At 42.4% G+C, this 23,268-nt stretch overlaps 1 long non-coding RNA gene across 1 annotated transcript; it reads right to left on the bottom strand.

The window, feature by feature from the left end:
* Positions 1-319: 319 nt before the first annotated feature.
* LOC133777508 (uncharacterized) lies at positions 320-22,951 on the bottom strand. The gene is made up of 4 exons (XR_009868623.1): positions 17,895-22,951; positions 17,428-17,807; positions 7,112-17,195; positions 320-7,019 (listed from the first exon to the last, which is right to left on the bottom strand). It is a non-coding gene; the product is annotated as an uncharacterized LOC133777508 (long non-coding RNA).
* Positions 22,952-23,268: the final 317 nt, after the last annotated feature.

The following is a 23,268-nucleotide window of genomic DNA, read 5'->3' as shown; positions in this document are numbered from 1 at the left end:
CAATCAGTTCCCAAAACAAAAAAAATTCAGCTTGATCATTTTGACAAACCATAACGAGTTAATCAAAGAACTCATATGACATAAACATGAGTTAATAATAACTTCAGAATTAAGATCAATTTGTATATGATCACCTAATTGATATGTTTAATTAATAATTATAAAGTAAATGATATTATTAAGTATTAATAACATATCGGGTGTCGTTCATGTATACCACATTATACAAAGTACCTCCAGTAAGATGTCCTACCCCATTAGTAATCTGGATCTTGATTAAATGTATTTATAATACTAGTGAAACGTACTTACAATATTTAATCTAAAGATTCCCTATAAATTTGTTTTAGTGCAAACTATTTAAATTCGTTTCCTACAATCATAATCCTCTCATACCAATACAAGATTGTAGTCACAATAACGAATTTGAGAATTTTCTGATATTCATATAAAATTATTCTATCAATATAAACAATAAATATATGCTGAAAATTCATTTCAATTATTTATTTCATAAAACGATGCTCAATACATATGCTTTAAAGTGCACTAATCCCAATAGTCAGTACATACACGATCAGAGCTTGTCGGATAATACACAAAGAACGCTCAGAGTTAGGTAAAACTAGATATTTATTTTTCTTATAGTATTTTATCAATATTTATTACGTAAATCGTGTAAGGCCAACAACCCATTTATGTATATTCCTAATCCTATAAGTAGAGGTCCTAGTGAATCATTATTTTGGTACACTGTAATTCTTTAATCTCTTGAGAATTTTCTGTTTAGATGCTTTTATACACAAATCTTGTATTCTCTCAAACTCACAAAACCGTTTGATTCTATTAATCTAATTGGGGGTTTTAGACTTCTTCATAAATAAAAGTAATAAAGTTGATATAGGTTATTACCATTATGGGGCTAAACCACTATAAAAATCTTGTGTCATTTATATTTTTAAAGTTTTGTTCTCATTTCATATTGTTTAATTAACTTAGTGCCGTGGGCTAGATCGATGGTCAACATTTTGGTGCTTTCATTGAGAGTTGAACTCAAAGATACCTACGGTCAACATTTAACTAAGCAAGCATGCCTCCTAAGAAGACCCAAAGCCAACAAGTAGGCCAAACATCTAAGGGCCTATAGGAACCACCTCTACCTCCTCCCTCTGGAGTTGTTGAAGAAGAACCGCAGGTGCATTTAGAATATGAAAGCGACGAGATGGATGTTGAAACCATGCGAGCAGTGTTTGGAATGTTGCAGGATGAGTTAGACACTTCTAAAGATAACCAGGAGAATGTAGCTGAATCAATGATCATGCAATAGATTGAAATTGACATGCAGAAGCAAGAACTAAATATCAGACAAGCGGACATGGACTGTCAACAGAGGCATGCCACCGCTACCCTAGAAGTTGCTATTTAGCTGAATCAGGGATATCGACCTGCATAGAAACCACAACAACCTGAGCTGCCTCAAAATCATCCACCACCTCAGGATCCGCAGCACCCAGAACAACCTCAAGCTACTTGACAGAAAAACCAATATAAAAAATCTGGCAGACAAGATGAGCAGCGTCCACCCTAATGCTTTGCTCGACAAAGTGAGCAGCTTTCAAGGAAAAACAGGGATGAGCAGCATCCTCGAAGCCCAAGATGCCTGGTGACTGATGAATAAGTTCTTCCTAGAAGGGAGTAAAAAAATATCCATCTTGGAAACAGGAAGCAACCTGACATAGTCTTTGCGGTCGGAGGTCCCCCACGGCATAATAATGCCCCATGACCTAGAGACCAGTGCAGGCCACAAATGCAACCACATGTTTATCGTGACAGCCTCATTCGTAGAGAAGGAGACAACATATATAGTCGGTCACATACAAATCGGTCTAAGTACAGGGACAGACGTGACTATAATAAGGAAGAATCAAAGTACTATAGAAATCAAAGGAGAGATGCTGGTCGACATGATGAGCAGGGGTGAGGACAATAGGTGCTCCCACCTATGAACAACTGAAAAGAGAATCAAAATGTAGGGGGGCGACTAAGAAATGCTAATGTGTTTTACTGCTTAGGAGGGTCAGAAAAAAGGTGCAAAGAAGAAAATTTGAGGAATGCGTTGCATGATCGAAGAGAAAGGCACGGTGATCGAATTCCAGCAGCCACTCATTCGGGAGTTGCGAGCAGTTACATTCGTATGTCATTTTTCATGAACTTTCCAACTGATTCAGGAATAAGATGTATATTTGGGAACCAAAGGGATGCGAGGGAATGCTATAACTCTTCGATTACATAGGCAAAACAAAGTGGTGATAGTACAATTATCATTTCCTCAAGCATCCTTAATGCACATAAAGAGAGGTTCAACGAGGTATTAATCAACTAAATGCCCAATTAGGTGATCAAGTCACCAAATAAGGTGTTTCCCAAATTGAGCAGAGGTAGATAGTGTTGTGATTGGTTAAATACATGGTGAAATTGGTTAGGCACAAAGAGGTACAAAACCCATAACGATTTCACAAAATTCAACATGTAAGAGTTGAATTTCAGTATATGCATTTATAAATCATCTTTTTGGTTCCAAAGTGTTTCTTTGGAGTATATGAGAGTACCGAAAAATATTGTGAGCATTTGGGGATGTTTTGAGACAAATTTTGGAGTGTCAAAACATAGGCGTCGACGATGCGTCACCTCTGGCCGTTTGTATGTGTTTGTAAAGTGACGTGTTTTGGCTCCAAAATTCCAATTAAAATGCTTGAATCTCATTGGTTGAGTATAATGTGGATCCAATTCTATTTAAAATGTTCATTTGAGTTAATTGGTGACTTGATCACTCACCTCTCTCTCTCTGAAAATAACTTTCTCTCTCAAGCTTCTCTCAATAGATTCATTTCAAAATCAACAGAAAAGTGTGTCCCATTTTTTAATCTATTGAGGGGTAGCAAGAATTCGAGTTGACTGAAGAATGCTAGCAGGATTTCCAAGCTATTGAAAAAAATATGGCGCAACCTCCAATTTTATCCAAACCAATCGAAGGAGAGACTTTGTTCGTTTACCTAGTAGTCATGTAGTACGCTACTAGCACAGTCTTGATCAGAGAAGAAAATAAGGTCCAGAGTGTAGTTTATTGTATTAGTAAATGGCTGGTTGGGGCAGAATCAAGGTATCTAGCCATCAAAAAATTGACCTACTTTTTGTTGCTGGCATCTCAAAAGCTACGGCCGTGCTTTCAAGCTCACCCAATAACAGTACTAACTGACCAACCTTTTCAACAGGTGTTGCAAAAACTAGATGTTATTTGTCAACTACTTAAGTTGGCTATAGAGTGGGGCTAATTCAAGATTACCTACTAGCTAGGATCAGCAAAAAAGGGCTAGCACTGGCTGATTTTGTAGCACAATTAATAGGTCTGCCAATCACTGAGCAGGCGATCATAGGTAAAGAGTCAAAAGAAGAAAACCCAACCTGGAGGCTATTCGTTGATGGATAATCAAATGAACATAACTCCAGAGCAGGTTTAATTCTGATCACTCCAGAGGGACACCATTTCCATTATGCACTTAGGTTTGGCTTTGCTGCATCAAACAATGAAGCGAAGTACGAAGCACTGCTCACGGGACTACGACTAGCAAATGACGCGATTGCCCGATCTCTTGAAATATATAGTGATTCACAACTAGTGGTGAATAAAATACTAGGAGAATATCAAGCTCAAGGATTAAAGATGGTCACTGTAGACCAGCGTTTTGGTCAATGACACTGAGTCAATATGAACGACATAAATGAATTTAATGAGTTGAAATCAAATAAAACGACACATAAAATTTATAGTGGTTCGACCCCAAGAGTTGGTAATGACCTACGTCCACTTACACTTTTATTAATCAAGAAAGTCTTAGACTCAAGATCAAGATGAACAAGGTTCAACTGAGTTTCCTATGCTTGAGAAAGAATACAATTCAACAGGGAGTTTGTATGTAAAGTGTGAATCTGAAACTTTTTCATAATGATTGTGAGGGGTCTCTATTTATAGTCTCTTAGTGTTCCATGGGCCTTAAAATATGATCTAGGCCCTACACGTGTAGTGTGAGATTGTTACAAATAATTACAAGTTCAAATAATACTGGAAAAATACATGCAAATATCGGTTACATAAATATCTTTTGATATTTCATAATATCTCGTGAAATCCGGATCATTCGGTGGAATGACTTGTTCTTCGAGCATGATTCTCTTTAAGCAGCTCCATAAGAAGGTACCAGGTTCATTCCCTTCGATTAGAAAACTTGGTGGGTTGCCTTCATGCTGAAGAAGCCTACTCAAACGGATACCATATCTCGACCAACTCTCAGAATTGGATGTCGATTACTACCAGGTGTCCTCTTCAAATGCCACATCGCCATGTTCAATTTTAGGTTAAACAGTCGCCTATCCAAACATAGCTAAAGAATTATTGGCACAATTTAGTATGTATACTTTACAACAGGTACCTCACGACCAGAACTCAAATGCAGATGGCTAGGAAAAATTAGCTAGTGCAAAAGAGGCTGATACACTTAACATTGTTCTGGTCGAACATCTAGCAGCTCCTAGAATACAAGAGAAAGAGTCTGCCATGGTTAATAACGTCGTCGATACTTGGATGACTCCCATCATACAATACCTCGAAAAGGGGATATTTCTTATTGATTAGAACAAATCAAAAAGACTTCAGAGGCAATTTGCTCGATTTATATGAGTCGATGGAATCCTATAATGACGTGGGTTTTCGCTGCCATTGTTAAGGTGTATCACCAAGGAACAATCCAAAGAACATTTACAGGAAGTAAACGAAAGGTTTTGTGGTGACGTTGGGGAGCAGAGTCTTTCCAAAAAATGTTTTAGGACAAGGGTATTTCTGGCCAACTATGATCGAGGATGCAATGGAGTATGTACGTAAATGTGACATGTGCCAATGATTCTCCAAGATACCTCGAGCAACTCCTAATATATTAAAACAGATGAAAAGCGCTTGGCTATTTGCTGTTTGGGGGATAGATCTGACCGGGGCTTTACCAACAATAAATGGTGGTGTAAAGTACGCAATTGTAGCTGTCGACTACTTCACTAAATTGAGAGAAGTTGAACCGTTCGAGCCATTACATCAAAGAAAGTTCTTGACTTCATGGTTAAAAACATCATTTGTCACTATGGATTACCTAAGAAGATAGCGCAGACAATAACACACAATTTGATAGCGACCTCTTCACTAACTTTTGCGAACGACATGGAATTACAAAAAGCTTCTCTTTAGTTTCTCATCCACAAGAAAATAGATAAGTTGAAGCTATAAACATGACACTGAAGGATACCCTAAAGAAAAGACTCAAATAGACAAGAAGAATTGCCTGAAGTACTTTGGTTGTATAGAACAACACATCGAATAGCCATTGGCCATACACCATTCCTAACAGCATATGGGTCAGAGGCCTTACTACCAGTTGAAATAGATCCACCATCACACAGGAGGCTAACACACGATCAAAATACAACCACCAATTGCTGGCTGAATCATTAGACTTGATTAAAGAATGCCGAGAAAAAGCCCAACTATGAGTAGCAACTCACTAACAAAAAGTTGCTCGATATTTTAACTCTAAAGTACGCGAAAGAAATTTGATGTTGGCAATTTAGTACTTCGACGAGATTTTCTCAATACTTGTGACCATACTGCTAGAGTTCTTGTACCAAATTGGGTAGGTCCTTATCTAGTTGAAGAATTTCTTTAGCCAGGAACGTATAAACTTGCTCAATTAAATGGAGATTTCATTCTCCGCTATGGAGAACACCTACGCAAGTACTATAAATAAACATTTATGTTTCAAAGGGTGGATTGTATGTAAACATTTTTTATTTACTAGTTTTGAACAAGGGCTAGTCATATATTTGGATAGTCGCTTAAACTGTAAGACCAATATGGTTACTCATATAGACACAAATATCATTCATTTTTTACGAGAAATAAAAGGAACTGTGCGCAGCCAGTTATTCTTGCCAACTATTATATTTTTTATACAAGTATTTTCTCTTTAATGCGTTTTTCTACTATATTTATATTTATTTACATGTTATACGTTCGAATACGTATAGTCTATGGCAAGTGACCAGTAACATTTAGCCCCTCGATCACTTGGGAGGCACATGAGACACAAAGTATAAGCAAACCATATGAAAATATGTAAACACATGGGTGTAATTAGTAAAGTCTTGTGCTAGGTTCGGCCATACAAGCAGGTGTTTTAATCTTGAAAATTATAATACCAAATAGAATGTCTTTACACCGCGAGCAGTACAGCTAGGATGTATTTAGTAAATAAAAAGAGGAACTTCATTAGGCAGTGTATTGTCTCAACACCACGAACAGGTTGTTCGTTTGTTGGAAAAAGAAACTAAGTTATTACAAGTGAAAGTGATTGGGCAGGCCAAGTTTATTCATCTCGCTAGTTAGTGACAGTATTAGCATCGTCTACTCCATCAATGGATGTGGCTAGAGAGATCTCTCAAGAAGCAGGAGGGTTGTTCTCTTCGGCTAAGCAAGCAGCACATTTCTCGATTTCTTCCTGCTCAAGAAGATAATCAAAGTTGGAATTTTTATTACTCTTCCAGAACATGTAGAAGCAATAAAACACCGCTCCCTGGAACTGCTCCAAGTTGCTCTGATTGGTCTGCTCGAGCATTTCTACTTTCTTCCCAAGGACGCTCGACTCTTCTCTGATATCTATCAGATCCTTGTCCAACTTTACCACCTCATCGTGGTTCGCATTGGCAAGTTTTTTTTTATATTTTCCTACTGAATGGTTTGCCTTGTCCAGGTACTCCTTTGACTTTGTTACCTCCTCATTCGACTACTTCAAATCGTCAGTCAGAGCATTGATCGTATCAGCTGCAGTTTTCTTCTCAGTGATTGATTGCTTTCACTCCTCCATAAGATTGTCGTGCACTTCATTAACACTCCTCCAACCATTGTTGAAGGCCAGTAAAGACTACAATCAGATAATTATACAAGCTTGTGATGAAAGTGAATACATAATGTATGAAAAAATTGACAGTAATGAAAAGTGATTAGGATACTTACATTGAGAAACTCCTTAAGGCATCGACCAAGAACCTGGTCGGGCCTGAGAGTAGGGAGGATGGGAAATGCCTATTTTCTTAGATGGTGTCTTACTACTGTGTTGAGCATGTCGATGGCTGAGATAGTAGCGTTGCTCAACATCTCAGCAACACTGGAGACGTCAGTCTAGTCATATAATGATTCTTGTTGAGGAGATGGCGGAGGAGTTGTAACGCCCTACCTCCTTAGAGTCGTTACTAAGTGAGTTTTAAACGTGCAGTTAACTCGCTAATCGAGGTTTTTAGGTCAAAAGTGTAATTAAATCATAAACAGTGAAATAAACTTTGAAAACAATTTCATTTACTACAAAACGTTGAGTGTTTGGCACTTGGGATCCCAAGATACTGTTTAGAAATATTTACAACATATAATTTACAAGTTTGAGTCGACTAAATGACAAAATCTAAGTTTTAATACAACCATCTCCCAAAACCACTGGCCACGGCAGCCAGGCAAACCAAACATATACACGCCGCTTCACGCTCTCCATACTCATGGACGGTTGACTTTTCCCTTGCCCTTACCTGCACCATAGAGCACCCGTGAGCCGAAGCCCAGCAAGAAAACCCTCACAAGCAGATAACATATACAACAAACACTTAGCATATATCCAGGCCACCAATGGGCTAAACACTTACAGCCATGCCGTCCCAGGCGCTTTACCAGGCCCTGGGTTCACGATCCACACCGTGAGGATATCCCAGGTATCCTTTAGGGACTCACCCTGGCAACTTGCACCCCACGTGCTCAATGCTGCTCCCGGCCCCTTGCCGTACTCGGCTTAGCACTCAATGTGCCCAACGCCGTTCCCAGCCCTTTCCTGTTCCCGGCCGATGCCGACCTCGGCCTGCGCCGTTCCCAGATCTCGCCGAACATTCACATAATCGTAATCATAGCATAACAAACATATACTAAGTACTAACAAATTCAACCAAAGGGCTACACCCTGCAATTCAAACATATTGTGCTCAGCCCTGCATACAGGCTCTGTGGGAACAGTGGTTTTCTTACCTGTATCCCGAGTTTCCGATGCCCCAAAGCCGCGAGCACGGTCCTCTAACCCGAGCCTCTCCAAAGACCTAGTCACAACACATATAAAACATCCTTTATTACTAATCAATCCAAAACCACTTCCCGGGACCAATCCCACACTCTTGGAATCCCCAAATTCCTAAAACAATTCATCGGAAACATCCCCCGAACCCCCGGAGCAAAATTTCAAAATTGCAAAATTTCTATGCCCTGAAACTGGCCTAGCGCCACGGCGCTGCCCTAGAGGGCCGCGACGCCCAGCAAGTCAGAGAACTTTCCCCTGCCCAGAAACAGCCTCGCGCCGTGGCGCCTAAGAAGAGGGTCGCGGCGCTCCTTCGTGAACCCAGATTTCTGGGTTTTTCCCTGGGTTTTCCCCAAGCTAAAACCACTCCAAATCATCCCAAGCAAGTACCTAAGCCCCAAAATCAATTCAAAACCCCACATAGACCATCTAACAACTCATAAACATCAACAATAAACCCAAACACACAATCAAATCCCCAATTCACCAATTGGCTTGAAACTTTATGAAACTTAAACTAACAAACCACCAACTTGATTCACAACAACTAATACATAACAGAGATGCATAAACCCTTGCCTCATGTAGAAATTCGCCCCTGAGTCTTCTCCAAGTCCAGCTCCAAGCAAACCCCCCTTATTCCCAAACTGAATCTAAGCAAGCTTCATCCCCAAGAATCCACCAAACAGCCACACATCAACTTTCAATTTTCATACTAACACTCTAAGAAAATCAAGCTTAGAAACTTAACAAAACAGAGATAAATCCTTACCTCAGAAAAGTCTTGGTTTATGATCAAGTTTAATTGCCTCCAACCACTTGATTCTCCTCCTAGATCCCTCAAGTTTCAGCTCCCTTCTTCCTTTCCTTTCTTTCTAGTTTTCTCCTCAAACTTTCAGCCAAAACAAAATATACCTAAGTGTTAAAACGTGAATGACTTCTCTTCTCAGCTGAAGTTCTCTAAATCCTTGCCAAAAGACCATCTTACCCTTCCATCTAATTCCTCTTCTAACTAAGCCTCAAGGGCACTCTTGTCCTTTCACTTATATTACAATTCTATCATTTTCCATCCAAACTTATTACTCTCAGCAGTTACTAATGGTTACTCAGGTTACCTAATCACCAATAACCATTAACCACAAACTCACAACCCAACTCATGAAATTTCCCCAAAGTACCCCTAGGCTCCTCCCTAGCCGGGTATAGATTCCTGTTGTGACTTTTGAGTTATCTAGCTCTCTAGGACCGTCTCGGCACGTGCATCACATTAATATCACCACACCCATGTGGTTCAAACCACATAATACAATTATCACATTTATGCCCTCAACGGGCTAAAATTACCAATTTACCCCTATCATGCAAACGGGGCCCACATGCATATTTATACCACCTAAACATGCATTCTAATCACATATTCATTTAAATTCACATATTAGCATATTAATTCACTTATTGCCATCCAGGCGCGCTAATCAAGGTCCTAAACCTTATTAGTAACTTAGGGTGTTACAATTATCCCCTCCTTACAAGAATTTCGCCCTCGAAATTATTTGAACAACTCGGGATGCCGCTCCCGTATATCGGACTCAAGCTCCCATGTCGCCTCTTCAACCTTGCTGTTCCCCCACAACACTTTAACCAAGGCGATGGTCTTGCTCCGCAAGACAATACACCTCATACCTCTTACTATAACTTTCAAAGTCCATCGCTTTTACTCTATTCCTCAACTACATTCTTACAAGAGTAACAATCTTGTTCCGCAAGATCTTGTCTAATAGCCATATTTTCGTAAGCCCTCTGCCTACACCATAACCCCGCTGAAACTTCAAGGTCTGCTTAGCTCACAATGACCACCACATTGTCTTATTCCAGAAATATCCATAAGCCATCACCCCTACTAGGGTGAGATCAATTTATAGGCCTCTGGCCTAACCCTTGGTACAACTTCAGAATTTATGTTGAATCAGGAGTCAGAACTCCCCTTTCTTTCTCTAAACACCATTCTATTTCTTGTCTGCTCTTACTTAGAGAGACGCAAATCTCTTATCCCAGAGCTTTATTTTCCAAAATTTAACAATGTACAAGTTCTTTTATTCTTCTAGATAGAAAGACACTCCTGCCTTAAGAATTCCATCAACCTCTTTGGCTTTCCCTCTGAACCAATACTAAACTGTAGTATTCACTGTCTTTCACCTCTTACCATATCCTATATTCGTGTTACCTTATCTAGACGTCATTATTTGTCACCAGGACTCACTAATCAAGGATTACACTTTCTTAACATCTCAAGTATTCGCATACCCAACGCTTAACTCCTTAAGATATCTGTTAAGCTTTCAGTCTGCTATTCCATTTGCAATCAACTGATAATTCCAGGTTCCCACTCTGTTCTCTTTGTTCTCTAGTTCCTTTCCAAAACTTAGAATATTATAGGGTCTCAATCCAGTACCATTGACGTTCTACCCTGTTACCAGTTCACCTGAACCAGTTACCTTAACTCATTCAGCTGAGTTAAAACTTTTCATGTCCAAACATCTTGCTTATAGCCTAATGTGGTCTACTCCTGTGACACACCACCACATCACTTTACCCTCCCGTGTCCAAAGGAAGACACTAAATTCTGTCACCCGCTCAGCCCTCCCGGTACAACATACCCTAGGAGGTGGAGTGATATCCATTCAGAATTCTTATTTCTATGCCAAGTTCTCCTTAGATCTTTCATCCGATCCTGGTATCCCAACTTATACCACCTTGACAGGGTTCCTCCCCATTTCAACCAAAGCCAACAATTTGAACTCCATAGTTCAGTGATGCTCTCCTACTTATCATTACATACTAACACAACACCTACCTCAGTCGTTTCCTTGTCCACCCCATTCCAATCTATGGCATAATTCTTTGACTGACACACGTCTCCCAGTTAGGAGTTCTGCCTCTAACTAAATTTCCCCCTGTACCGTAGAGGATTTCAAACACCAATCACCCATCTGTTACTTTTCACTAAATCTGGGTCTCAGTGTTACCTTTCTTACGAATGACCAAATACTCATTACCGTTTACGGTGCGTACTCTGCCTACTCATTTAATCAAGCCAATTTACCATATTCTCACTTTACCTTCCACAAGGCTTAATCCATCCTCTCATCAGTTTAAGCCTGGGTGTGCCCCAACCTGTGATGTACCCCCCTACAGTTTCCTACTTTCACCAAAAGTTAGCTTCTTCACACTGTAACAGTTTATTCAACCCAAAACACGCATATTCCCGCTTTACCAAGCGCTAATCAATTCTTAGTGTGTCCTTTGAACTCCTGATCTAACACTGCCCATCCAGTCTGTCTTCAAGTTCTGATGTTTTCCCCCAATCTTTGGAGTAGGCTTCTGCGAAGACACTTGTGTAGTGGATGATGCGTTTGCCATTCTTGTTGTGCTCTCTATCCTTCAGACGTTCTTAAGTAGCTTCCCTGTGGCTTCAGACCAAACCTCGACACACCTGTCCTCTCTTCTTCTTGTAGCATTACTTTGAATATCCCTGACAAGACCCAACTGACACCTCATGGAGCTTCCCCTGTGACCCTGCTTCTTTAGTGCTAATATCCTTAGCGCAGTCGTCCGCTTTTTACTTCTGACTTGGAGCAGTTCCTCATACCGTCTCTAAACCTTGAAGGAGATTGTCCGTGCACTTCCTATACCTTCTACCTGTAGAACTCACCTGAGCCGCTAACACTTAAATCGATTAAGAACCTTTGTTACCAATCCATCACACCCTACCCCGTATAAGTAGTGATTCCTGAAATGTCTCTCTCCTTGACCCCCAACTGGTGATAACCAGACCGTAGATCAACTCCTGGAGACATTATCCTGTCTAGTATCTGGGCATCTAATCTCTTTATCCATATCAAATGCTACTAACAATTTCCACAATGTGATGCCCTAACTGATTCACCCCAAGATCAAAATTCCCCAACTACTTCAGTAGTTTTTTTTTCCTTGTCAAAATATTATCATCTTTCATAGTATCCCTGATACCGAGCCTATATGTAGCTAAGTTATGGAGCGTGCCCAGTCCTCCCTTGTACACCTATCTGAACCCCTACTAGTCAGCTTAGTTGCTATACCGTCCAACCAAAGTAGTCCAATCGATTTTCTCCATTATCCATAGTTGTTTCTTAACAAATTTATTCCCATTCTGACTCATGCCAAGACTTACATATGACGAGCTCTATTGCTCTCACCACGAGCTCCTTTATTACCGGTGCCCCAATTCCTCTTCCAGAAATTCCTAATTCTTCTTAATATTTCCAGCCCCTCGCAAAGTATCTTGAAAGATATACCTTGTGTCCAATTCTTTCTTAACACACTCTCAGTATCGAACTCTTCCAGCCCGTTATATATAACCAGAAACGTAAACTTCCAGTTAACCAGTCAACTCCGAAAAACTAGCCTCAACTTCAAATGTAACAAGGCATTCCAGTCTTCCATCCCCTAGCCATGGAAAATCAATCCTAACATACCGAGTCATTCTATGTAGCAGTCATGCTCTCACCTGACACCCTCCCAGGGGCATCTCTTACCTCTGATGCATAGTAGATAACTTCACTGGTTTCCATCACTATCCTGATGACTATCTTATCAATCAGTTTTCCCCCCCTTTCTGGCAACACCAGGAGCCACAGAACTATCTAGGGTTCTTCTGCCTCGATTACCAAGAATCTATCCTTACTAAACTCCATTAAAGGAAGCACTGCTATTTGCAGCTCTGGCACTCATGCTCTATACATCTTTTCTTGGTTCTTTGAACAACATGACCCTCTCCGCCACCCACATACAGACGATAAGTTCTTACGTTGAAGCGGCCCAAACACTTTGGACTATTCCAGAGTTCAATCCTTAAATGGATCATCATCATTTCCAGCTACATCCGTCAGTATCAATTTTCCAAAATGAATTACCCAATTCACGAAACCCATTGATTCACACTGTTGTTACCCTATCATTCCAAACCAAGCTTATAAGCCCACCAGTCTCCACAGTTCAAACCATGTCTTTACAACTTCTTCTATCAATTCACCGTCTGAGTTCTTTCCAACCCATCATGCCAATATCTCAGCCCGAGTATCATTTCCAGGCATCCCTCTGCCACATTATTTAACACAACCCTTTAATCATGATCTCTCATCCTCTTAACCAAGGGTGGAATTAACTTTGCCCATCCACTGTCCAATTCTTTATCAACCTAAATTTCCCTCAAAATCAAAGAATAACACCCTTTAGGCCTTCCACATAATAACCTTGTCTGTCCTTATCCTCACAATAACCCAACACTGGTAACCTTACTATCGAAGCACATAAAGCAGCTCTTTCCTAGAGAAGTCTGTTATTCCTCTGTCCCGTCTCAACTATTAAACTCCACAGCTTGCTCACACACTAGCAATAATCTGATGCGGCTTTCAGGGGTAGATGGAGGTGTTTAACTCCAACTATTATCTAGAATCCCCCTACAAAACAACACCAAGTCCACTTAACCATCCTAGGCACAAACAACTTGAATTCATCTTCCACTGCCGACCAAACTCCTCAACCCCGGGGTTCACACTCTGAACCAACCCACAATTAAATCCAAATAATCACAGTTATCATGCACACACAAAGCATATTAGGCCAAATCCACAATGCCATGCATTCGGCTACCAAATTTTATCACAACTAAGTATATCCACACTCATCATGCTTCATACAAGCCAATAAATAGATATAACATATCGATTCAATCTAGGCAGTTAACCACATACACTCAACATGCTTTAATCTCATCATGCAATAGTCAAGGGCCAGGCCCTATCAGTATCTCATGCATATGTCAACTCGTTCATCATGCTCCATATCAACAAGCAGGCAAACAGGGCATTTAAACACGTATTTAAGCATATCAATCATTCATACCAACCAACCCTAAGTCGAGCTTGTCACTAACAGCGAGCGTACATGTTTGGTCAATCTCCAGAACCAATAAACCTTGGCTCGCTCTGATACCAAGTTGTAACGCCCTACTTCCTTAGAGCCGTTACTAAGTGAGTTTTAAACGTGCAGTTAACTCGCTAATCGAGGTTTTTAGGTCAAAAGTGTAATTAAATCATAAACAGTGAAATAAACTTTGAAAACAATTCCATTTACTACAAAACATTGAGTGTTTGGCACTTGGGATCCCAATATACTGTTTAGAAATATTTACAACATATAATTTACAAGTTTGAGTCGACTAAACGAGAAAATCTAAGTTTTAATACAACCATCTCCCAAAACCACTGGCCGTGGCAGCCAGGCAGACCAAACATGTACACGCCGCTTCACGCTCTCCATACTCATGGATGGTTGACTTTTCCCTTGCCCTTACCTGCACCACAGAGCACCCGTGAGCCGAAGCCCAGCAAGAAAACCCTCACAAGCAGATAACATATACACAAAAAACACTTAGCATATATCCAGGCCACCAATGGGCTAAACACTTATGGCCATGTTGTCCCAGGCGCTTTACCAGGCCCTGGGTTCGCGGTGGGCCGCGACGCTCCTTCGCGAACCCAGATTTCTGGGTTTTTCCCTGCGTTTTCCCCGAGCTAAAACCACTCCAAATCATCCCAAGCAAGTACCTAAGCCCCAAAATCAATTCAAAACCCCACATAGACCATCTAACAACTCATAAACATCAACAATATACCCAAACACACAATCAAATCCCCAATTCACCAATTGGCTTGAAACTTTATGAAACTTAAACTAACAAACCACCAACTTGATTCACAACAACTAATACATAACAGAGATGCATAAACCCTTGCCTCATGTAGAAATTCGCCCCTGAGTCTTCTCCAAGTCCAGCTCCATGCAAACCCCCCTTATTCCCAAACTGAATCTAAGCAAGCTTCATCCCCAAGAATCCACCAAACAGCCACACATCAACTTTCAATTTTCATACTAACACTCTAAGAAAATCAAGCTTAGAAACTTAACAAAACAGAGATAAATCCTTACCTCAGAAAAGTCTTGGTTTATGATCAAGTTTAATTGCCTCCAACCACTTGATTCTCCTCCTAGATCCCTCAAGTTTCAGCTCCCTTCTTCCTTTCCTTTCTTTCTAGTTTTCTCCTCAAACTTTCAGCCAAAACAAAATATACCTAAGTGTTAAAACGTGAATGACTTCTCTTCTCAGCTGAAGTTATCTGAATCCTTGCCAAAATACCATCTTACCCTTCCATCTAATTCCTCTTCTAACTAAGCCTCAAGGGCACTCTTGTCCTTTCACTTATATTACAATTCTACCATTTTCCATCCAAACTTATTACTCTCAGCAGTTACTAATGGTTACTCAGGTTACCTAATCACCAATAACCATTAACCACAAACTCACAACCCAACTCATGAAATTTCCCCAAAGTACCCCTAGGCTCCTCCCGAGCCGGGTATAGAATCCCGTTGTGACTTTTGAGTTATCTTGCTCTCTAGGACCGTCTCGGCACGTGCATCACATTAATATCACCACACCCATGTGGTTCAAACCACATAATACAATTATCACATTTATGCCCTCAACGGGCTAAAATTACCAATTTACCCCTATCATGCAAACGGGGCCCACATGCATATTTATACCACCTAAACATGCATTCTAATCACATATTCATTTAAATTCACATATTAGCATATAAATTCACTTATTGCCCTCCAGGCGCGCTAATCAAGATCATAAACCTTATTAGCAACTTAGAGTGTTACAGGAGTATTTGCCGAGATTTTTTAAACATAATGGTTAAGATGTTTACACATTGAGGTGCGAAACACTTAACAATTTTCAATTAAGTTGAAGTGAAAACATGAGATTGTGTATTACGCATCTAAAAGTAACTTTTATGGGTCTAAAGTGATACATGGAAGTATTTAAGGATCCCCAAAAAGTTTTGTAGAATTTGGAATAATTATAGGACAATTTGAAGGGTTAAAAGTTAGTGGGGGTGGTGATGCATCGCCTCCTAAGAGGTGTTGCATCGCCTATATGCGAAGGGTCTCAAAAGCTCCAGCTGGCAATACATCATTTGATAGTAGGCAACATATCGCTTGGCAAGCGATACATATCCAACATGTAGGCAATGTATCGTCTGACGTGTCTGTACAAACACGTAACGTAAGCTCCAAATTACAAGTTAATTATATCTAATCCTATTGATTAGATCTAATGACAATTCCTACATTATGAAAGTGTTCTCATAGAGTTTTGGAAGACTTGATCACTCTCTCCAATCTCTCTAACCTCTCTCTATAGCTCTCAAATACCAAAGTTTTCTCCAAGAAACTCATCAAGCATTGCTTGACTTGCATGAGTTTTAAGGCTTGTTCAATCCGAAATCTAATTCTACTTGGTTGAAGCTTCAAGAAATTAGGGAAGTCTTAGAATAGAGATTTCGGACAACAATATTCGTATTGTGTATAAACCTTAGAAGTTCCCCAAATTTTAAGATTCAAGTTTCTCAATACAAAAGGTTGTATCTCTAACCCCAATCTTGTATTTTGTCATTTTATTATGCTTATGTTGTTACTATTGATGATTAAATGTTTTGAAGTTCAACTTATAATCATTTAATTACTTAATCCTTTGTTTTCAAGATTTGCATTCATACCATGAACATGGTTATTTGATTATCAAGAATTGCATTCATACTTTGAACAAGGATCTTGATTAGAATCTAGGGTTTGTTATATTGAACTTTTCATATTATGCATTATTGCTTAAGAAAGTGTAAAGCCATAAATTCCCAATAGTATTTTCCTTGGATTGTGGAGGGGTAGCATATCTTGTTGGAGCATTAGCCTCTGTTGTTCTTGGCCTTTTTGCTGGAGAGGCCCCACTGGAGCCTCCTGTTTCTTTTTTGCTCGACCTTTTGGTAGAGGCAGTTGCACCTATTGAAGCATAGATGTCAAAGGCTTACGAGGACTACATTACTGCAACGAGATAACAAGTAAGTCAAAGATATGATAGTAGAGTAAGAAATAAAAAGATGAAAAATTCTAGTACCCTAACTACGTATGTTGGTCGCTACTTCTAAAATATGCATCATCTACTTCAAATAAATTTGAATCATAGCTCCTATTTGAGGGAATAAAATTCCAACCCTATGAAATAGATTGGTAAGGATGGGCAATAGTGCAAGTAATGAAGAGGAGAAATTTATACCATTTTTGTCCTCCGACGAGGAGTATTCCATTCGACCAGGGCGCTCGGGCATTTTCTATTTTCCCTTGCCATGAGAAGGAGTGATTGGTGCTGGTCGGGGAATTTTGCTCGACTCCCTTTTGTTAACCATTGTAGCACAATGCTTGAAGGGTTGTGAAATGTCTTGAGGCTGATCTGCAAGGAGCTATTTCTCAGTGCCTTCAGTAGTTGTACTCCCGTTGGTTGACTCATTTGCATCCTAGTGGTGTTACAAAATTCTGACCAGTCGAAGGTTGGCATGGTCACCAGGTGTTTGACACTTTTCTCCTTGTGTGTAAGGCTGGCCAGAATGTCACCTCTATCGATCATGGCTTGGGTAGGCACTAGTTAGTACCATGGTCCTAAATTGTAGAAATTTATTGAGAAGACATTTAAAGCAAAGAAAGGATCGACCAGGAATACAAAGGATCAGGAGAAAATAAATTTACCTCCACAAGCGAATGACAAGTTCTCTACAACCATATCAGCCGTAAGAAAATACTGTTGTTAGTATTTTTCTGCATTGAATTTGTATGTAGTATCTTTCAAGAAGGTGTAAGAGTTTTCTTGATAAAAAAATAAAAGAATCCAGTGTTGTTTTGGTTTGGTTTTGACTTAAGATCAAACAAGTAGTTGATCTCGTGTGAAGTAGGAACGGACCATCTCTTAAGGTGATAAAGGATATAGAATGTAATTAACACTCTATATCCATTCGGGGTGATTTGAAAATGAATTATGTCCAGTAATTAGATACCCTCTTGAAATAATCGTGGAGAGGAAGGGTTGCTCCTACCTTGATATATACCTCGACCAGACACTATAAGCGCCTCTAGGAACGTTGGCCCTTTGGTCGGGAGAAGGCTTGTACAGGGTTATACCATGGAGTCCGTACTTTTTTTGTGTGGATATTTGTCCACCACCCTACTTGAGAGAACTTTGGGTGGGGCTATGTACCATGGAATACAATCCATTTGAGCACTACATTGGAAACTACTTTAGAGAGTACCAACTAAGAAACTTCATCTTCAGCTAGTCGAGGGTGTGTTGTAGAGGTCTGTGCGTGGGCCGCATGTCGACCAATGTGGGGGTCTTTCTTTTTTCTCTGGGCCACCTCCTTTACTTTGTCCATTGGAGTTTTGTGTTTTCAAGTCCTACGCCTTGGTGGAGTATTAGTACGACTTGGTGCAGGGCATGAGTTTGTGAAATCGGAGGGGCAGGATTCTCGGTATCCTCGAACAATAAAGCTAAGAGGTCTTCATCCATTGGCCTCTCACCTCCTCAGTAGTCTTGCATGACTATCTGGGAAAAAAAGAAGGGGAAGTGAGAATCTATGACCAATAGAAGGAATAAACAAAGAAGAAAATAAAGTCTGCTCGTAGCATTAAAAGACAAACATATTAAAATATACGAGCAGTGAAGATTTCATATCAAAAAGCTAAAATGAAATTTTTTTGGAGAAAACTTTTCATTTGTCAGAAAGGCAGGAAAACCCCAGTTTTTCCAAAAGATGCAAAATCAAATTTTGATATCGATTTTGGGTCAAAATACTTCCAACATACCATATGTGTTGACGGTGAGAACTCGTCAACTAAGTTGAGTTGGAAAAAGCTATCAAGTAAAGATAGTCAATGAAAAAGCTGTAGAAATTTAAGTAATAACTCAAAAACAATGACAGAACAACAATGGAGAAATCAATCATTCATTCACTCTCAAGCACTTGCTACAGTAAATTTTCCAACCCCCCCCCTGGTGGAGTTAGAGTTCATTTTATATTGGGCTCTAATGACCCTGGGTACATGGTGGTCCAGGGGACCAGGTGGTACATAAGTACTCTGTCAGGAGAGTGGTTTCAGAGGTTGTGGCCGTCCATCCAGTACAGGGGCAGGCGTCAGGAGGATGTCTCCACTACATGTCCGTACTTATGTCAGTGGAGTGGGGACAGACATAGTGGCGCAGGAGGTAGTGGTGTCGACTTTGACTCCTGGCGGTAGACGTACGAACCACAACTCTTATTCCAGCACTCCCACTACCCCACTGGTACGGGTGTCCGTACTCGACATACGAGGTCTTAGCGGCCGTACCCAGTACTAAATCGTACAAGTACGTTCCATTCGACTCGTACCGGAGCCTTTAAGCATTGGGGTCCATCTGATGGCATGGCTCCTATGCGGCTCGCGAGCCCCCTTCGCGAGGCCTCCCTCGCATGGCCACCCGATGGTGTGGCTCCCAAGGGTACACGCCTCACACGGCATGGAGCGCTCGGGGTGCGAGGCCGAATGCACGCTGGGACGCGAGGCCACGGGCGCTGGGACGCGAGGCCAAGGCTGCTTTGGACGAGGCTGCGCGCGCGCTCGGACGCGAGGCCACGTGAGGCCGAGGCTACTTCGGACGAGGCTACGTGTGCTTGGACGTGAGGTCACGCGAGGCCGAGGCTACGTGCGCTTGGACGTGAGGCCACGCGAGGCCGAGGCTGCTTCGGACGCGAGGCCACTCGAGGCCGAGGCTGCTGGGGTGAGGCTGTGCGCGCTCGGACGCGAGGCCGAGGCTGCGCGCGCTCAGACGCGAGGCCACGCGAGGCCGAGGCTGCTGGGGTGTGAGCCTGGGCACGCGAGGCCGTCTCGCGGGGCGTGATTCTAAGCATGCGAGGCCTACCAACGAGACTTCCCCCTGGGTACATGAGGCTCCCTTATGCGTCACGCATCTAGGCACGGGAGGTCACCTCGCGAGTCACGGTCTTAGGCATGCAAGGTCGTTGTGAAAGGGTCGCGCCTCGAGCGTCTCGTGGCTCAAGCATGCATGTAGGCCTTTAAGGGACCTTAACACACGACTTGGTTCTTTTATGGGCGTGGAATATTGAGCGTCCACACTTGCCCCCCAGTCTAGGAGAGGACATTTAGGTGCTCTTGTAGACTATTCACCTTGATTCTTATAAATAGGCCTTCATGCATGGCCTAATATTTTCACCCTACTTCCTTGGCTTAGTGGTTTGGAGAACCCTTCCTCTTTCAAGAGGTAAGGGGTTCAATCCCTCACAACCTCACGTTTGCCATAGCTTCCTTTATTTTATTTTTTCATTTCATTTTCATCATCATTCATTTTTTTTTTATATATGAGCTAATTTTTTGGGGTATCTATTTGGTGGCTAACACATCTTTCTGGTCTATTCTTGCAGACGCGTACCTTCGACCCTTTGGTGCTTTTTGGCCCTCGACCTCCTTTCGACCTCTACAACACTCCATCATATCTGCTTGAGGTATATATATATATTTTTTTACATTCATCCGGTCCAAATTAGCATTACTCGGGATGGGATACCTTAGCCTGAGCTTGTAGTGAGTTTGACCATATGCATGCCCCTCTTTTTTATACCCTGTAGTGGGCCATTTATGACGTTTGCATCTGGAGATATTAAGCCTATTCCTTTGTGTTTTGTAGTCATCCCCTCATTTATACGTGAACCCCTTTTCGCTTTCGGGACAAGGTTTCATGGCCAGTGATGGCCCATCCGACATACCTCCGGGGGCTGAGTTTATTGACCTGTCCTCAAACTCAGAGTCCCCTTAGGGTAACCCCTACCAGGACTATGACTCCTTAAGGCAGGCCCACATCCGCCACCTTGAGTACATGGCTGAACTTAGGCGTAAAATTTGGGTGGTGGAGAGCGAAATTGACTCGGTGTCAAGAGGAGATGGAGCACCTCCCCCCCTGACCTTAGTGACCATGTAGCGAGCCTTAGGATGACACTTTTTGAATTGAAGTGGTAGTTAGAGTTTATGGAGGGACACCTTCCGCCCGAACCTCCCAACCCATCCTCGCCTGATGACGGTCGTGAGGCTGCCTCCGCTTCTCCTCAGCCCCTAGCCTCGGTTTTTCCTAGCTCAGCGCTTCCGTCGTCGCTCCCTAGATGGAAAACTCTTGCTAGGAGGAAAAAATGGAGGGTCGAGTGTTCTGTCTCTTCCTCACATTTTTCTTTTGATTTTGCAGATATGCCGAAGGCACGTCGACAAGTATCTATCCAGGAACAGGATGACGCTCCTTTACTGGCGTCTGGACTGGTGTCGCATGTGTCCGAGAACAAACTGAAAGAAATTGTGAAGCACTATCGTGGTCCCCCAGAATACGCCTTGTACGCTCCCCAGGAGGCATGTCGGGCCGATCGCCCTAGGACCGGCCTTGTGGCCTTGAGCGAGCACATTTTGAAGGCGGGTGGCACCATTCCCTTGCACCCGTTTTTCATAGCGGTCCTTAACTATTTCGACCTGGCCCCCCTTCAGCTATCACCCAACAGTTGGTTGACCCTAAGTTGCCTTTTTGTGGCGTTCAAGGAACTGGCTAAACGCGCCCCTACGGCGCAAGAGGTGCACTTCCTGTACAACCTCATGGGATCCCCCAAGTCGAAGGGCTTCTACTATCTGCAAAAGGCCAATAATGAGCTCCCCTTGATAGAAGGCTCAGTGTCTAATACGGGGTCTTGGAAGCAAGAATTTTTCTTCGTAGAGGGTCCTCTCTCTGTCCGTGTAGACTTCCACGCCAGCCCCAGTAAGTACCCTGGTCCTCCTTTTCTTCTTGTTAGAACTTACTGTTTTGTACTCACGCTTGCACTGACACTGGCGTGGATCATGCAGAGCAGTTTGCAGTTCCTTCGGTCATTGGGTCGAAGGCGGAGGCCGTGAATGACCTCATTAATGCTGATTCTGCCATGAAGAAGGCAGCATTCTTATTCAACGTGGCAAATCTCAACCGCCACTAGTTGTCCCCGGTCTCAGACCCCAAGCTCCTGTGGTCGATTCCTGGGTCTAAGAAGACAATGGCTGCGCCGGCCGAGCCTTTCCCAGACAAAGGTGAGGCTGAGGAGGAGCCGGGGGAAGCCCCCCTTGAACGCGAGGGACCTCATCAGCGATCCTTGTCCCCTGGGGGATGCCCCCCTTATGACTCCTATGACCAGGACACGACCTTCCAACCTCAAGACCAGCATGTCGCACTGGGGTGTTATGTATCCCCTGGCCCTGAGGGCTACGACGCCTTCCCTCAGGCTCCTCTCGACCCTGGGTCATCGGGGACTTATTACGCCGACCTTGCGAAGCCCCCCTCTAATCTACCAGAGCCTCAGTTTTCTACTTTCACCGCGCCCCCTCCCGCTTCGACAAGCGGGTCGTCTGTCCTCATCCAGCCAGGTGCCCCTGGTACGGATGGGGAGCCCTAGGTGACTCGGATGGCGACGTCTTATGGACAATGATACACCCAACTTGCCTCGAGCCTCCCTGTATCCGACTGGAATGGCCTTGGGAACGTGACTCAGTCGGACCTTGGGGAGAACCTAAGGCGCTCCATGACTTGGGTGAGTCCCTGCACCTCGCGTCGGCCCTATTATGTATAGGTGTTTATGCATATATATTTTTTTGTTTTTGTTACTTACTGTTGTTGTTGTTAACTTTCTTGTGCAGGCCTATACTGTGGCTTTGCGGTTTGCCGACTCGGCTGGCCATCTCTCCGTGTCGTGCGCCGAGAGGGAGCTTAATGAAACCCAGGCTAAGTTGTGAAGGGTCCGGACCAAATTTTCCAACTTGTTACTAAAGAGGAAGGAAGTAAGGGCCAAGACTAAGGGGCTACAGAACAAGGTTACCAGCTTGGAGCGTGAACTCCAGGAGGCCAAGGCCATCGCGGCCGCGTCGCAGTAGAGAGTTACCCAGCTGGAGGCCGAAGTCAAGGCCCTCAGGGCCGAACTTCAGTCGTCGCCGGAGAGAAATGCTTCCTTGGAGGCGGAGAAGGCTACCACCGAGCGCAGGTCCATAGACCGTGCTCTTTACAACGTGTGGAGGTAGG

This window comes from Humulus lupulus, chromosome 5, assembly GCF_963169125.1.
Source record: "Humulus lupulus chromosome 5, drHumLupu1.1, whole genome shotgun sequence".
Taxonomy (NCBI): domain Eukaryota; kingdom Viridiplantae; phylum Streptophyta; class Magnoliopsida; order Rosales; family Cannabaceae; genus Humulus; species Humulus lupulus.
This window is presented reverse-complemented; position numbering and strand designations above follow the sequence as displayed.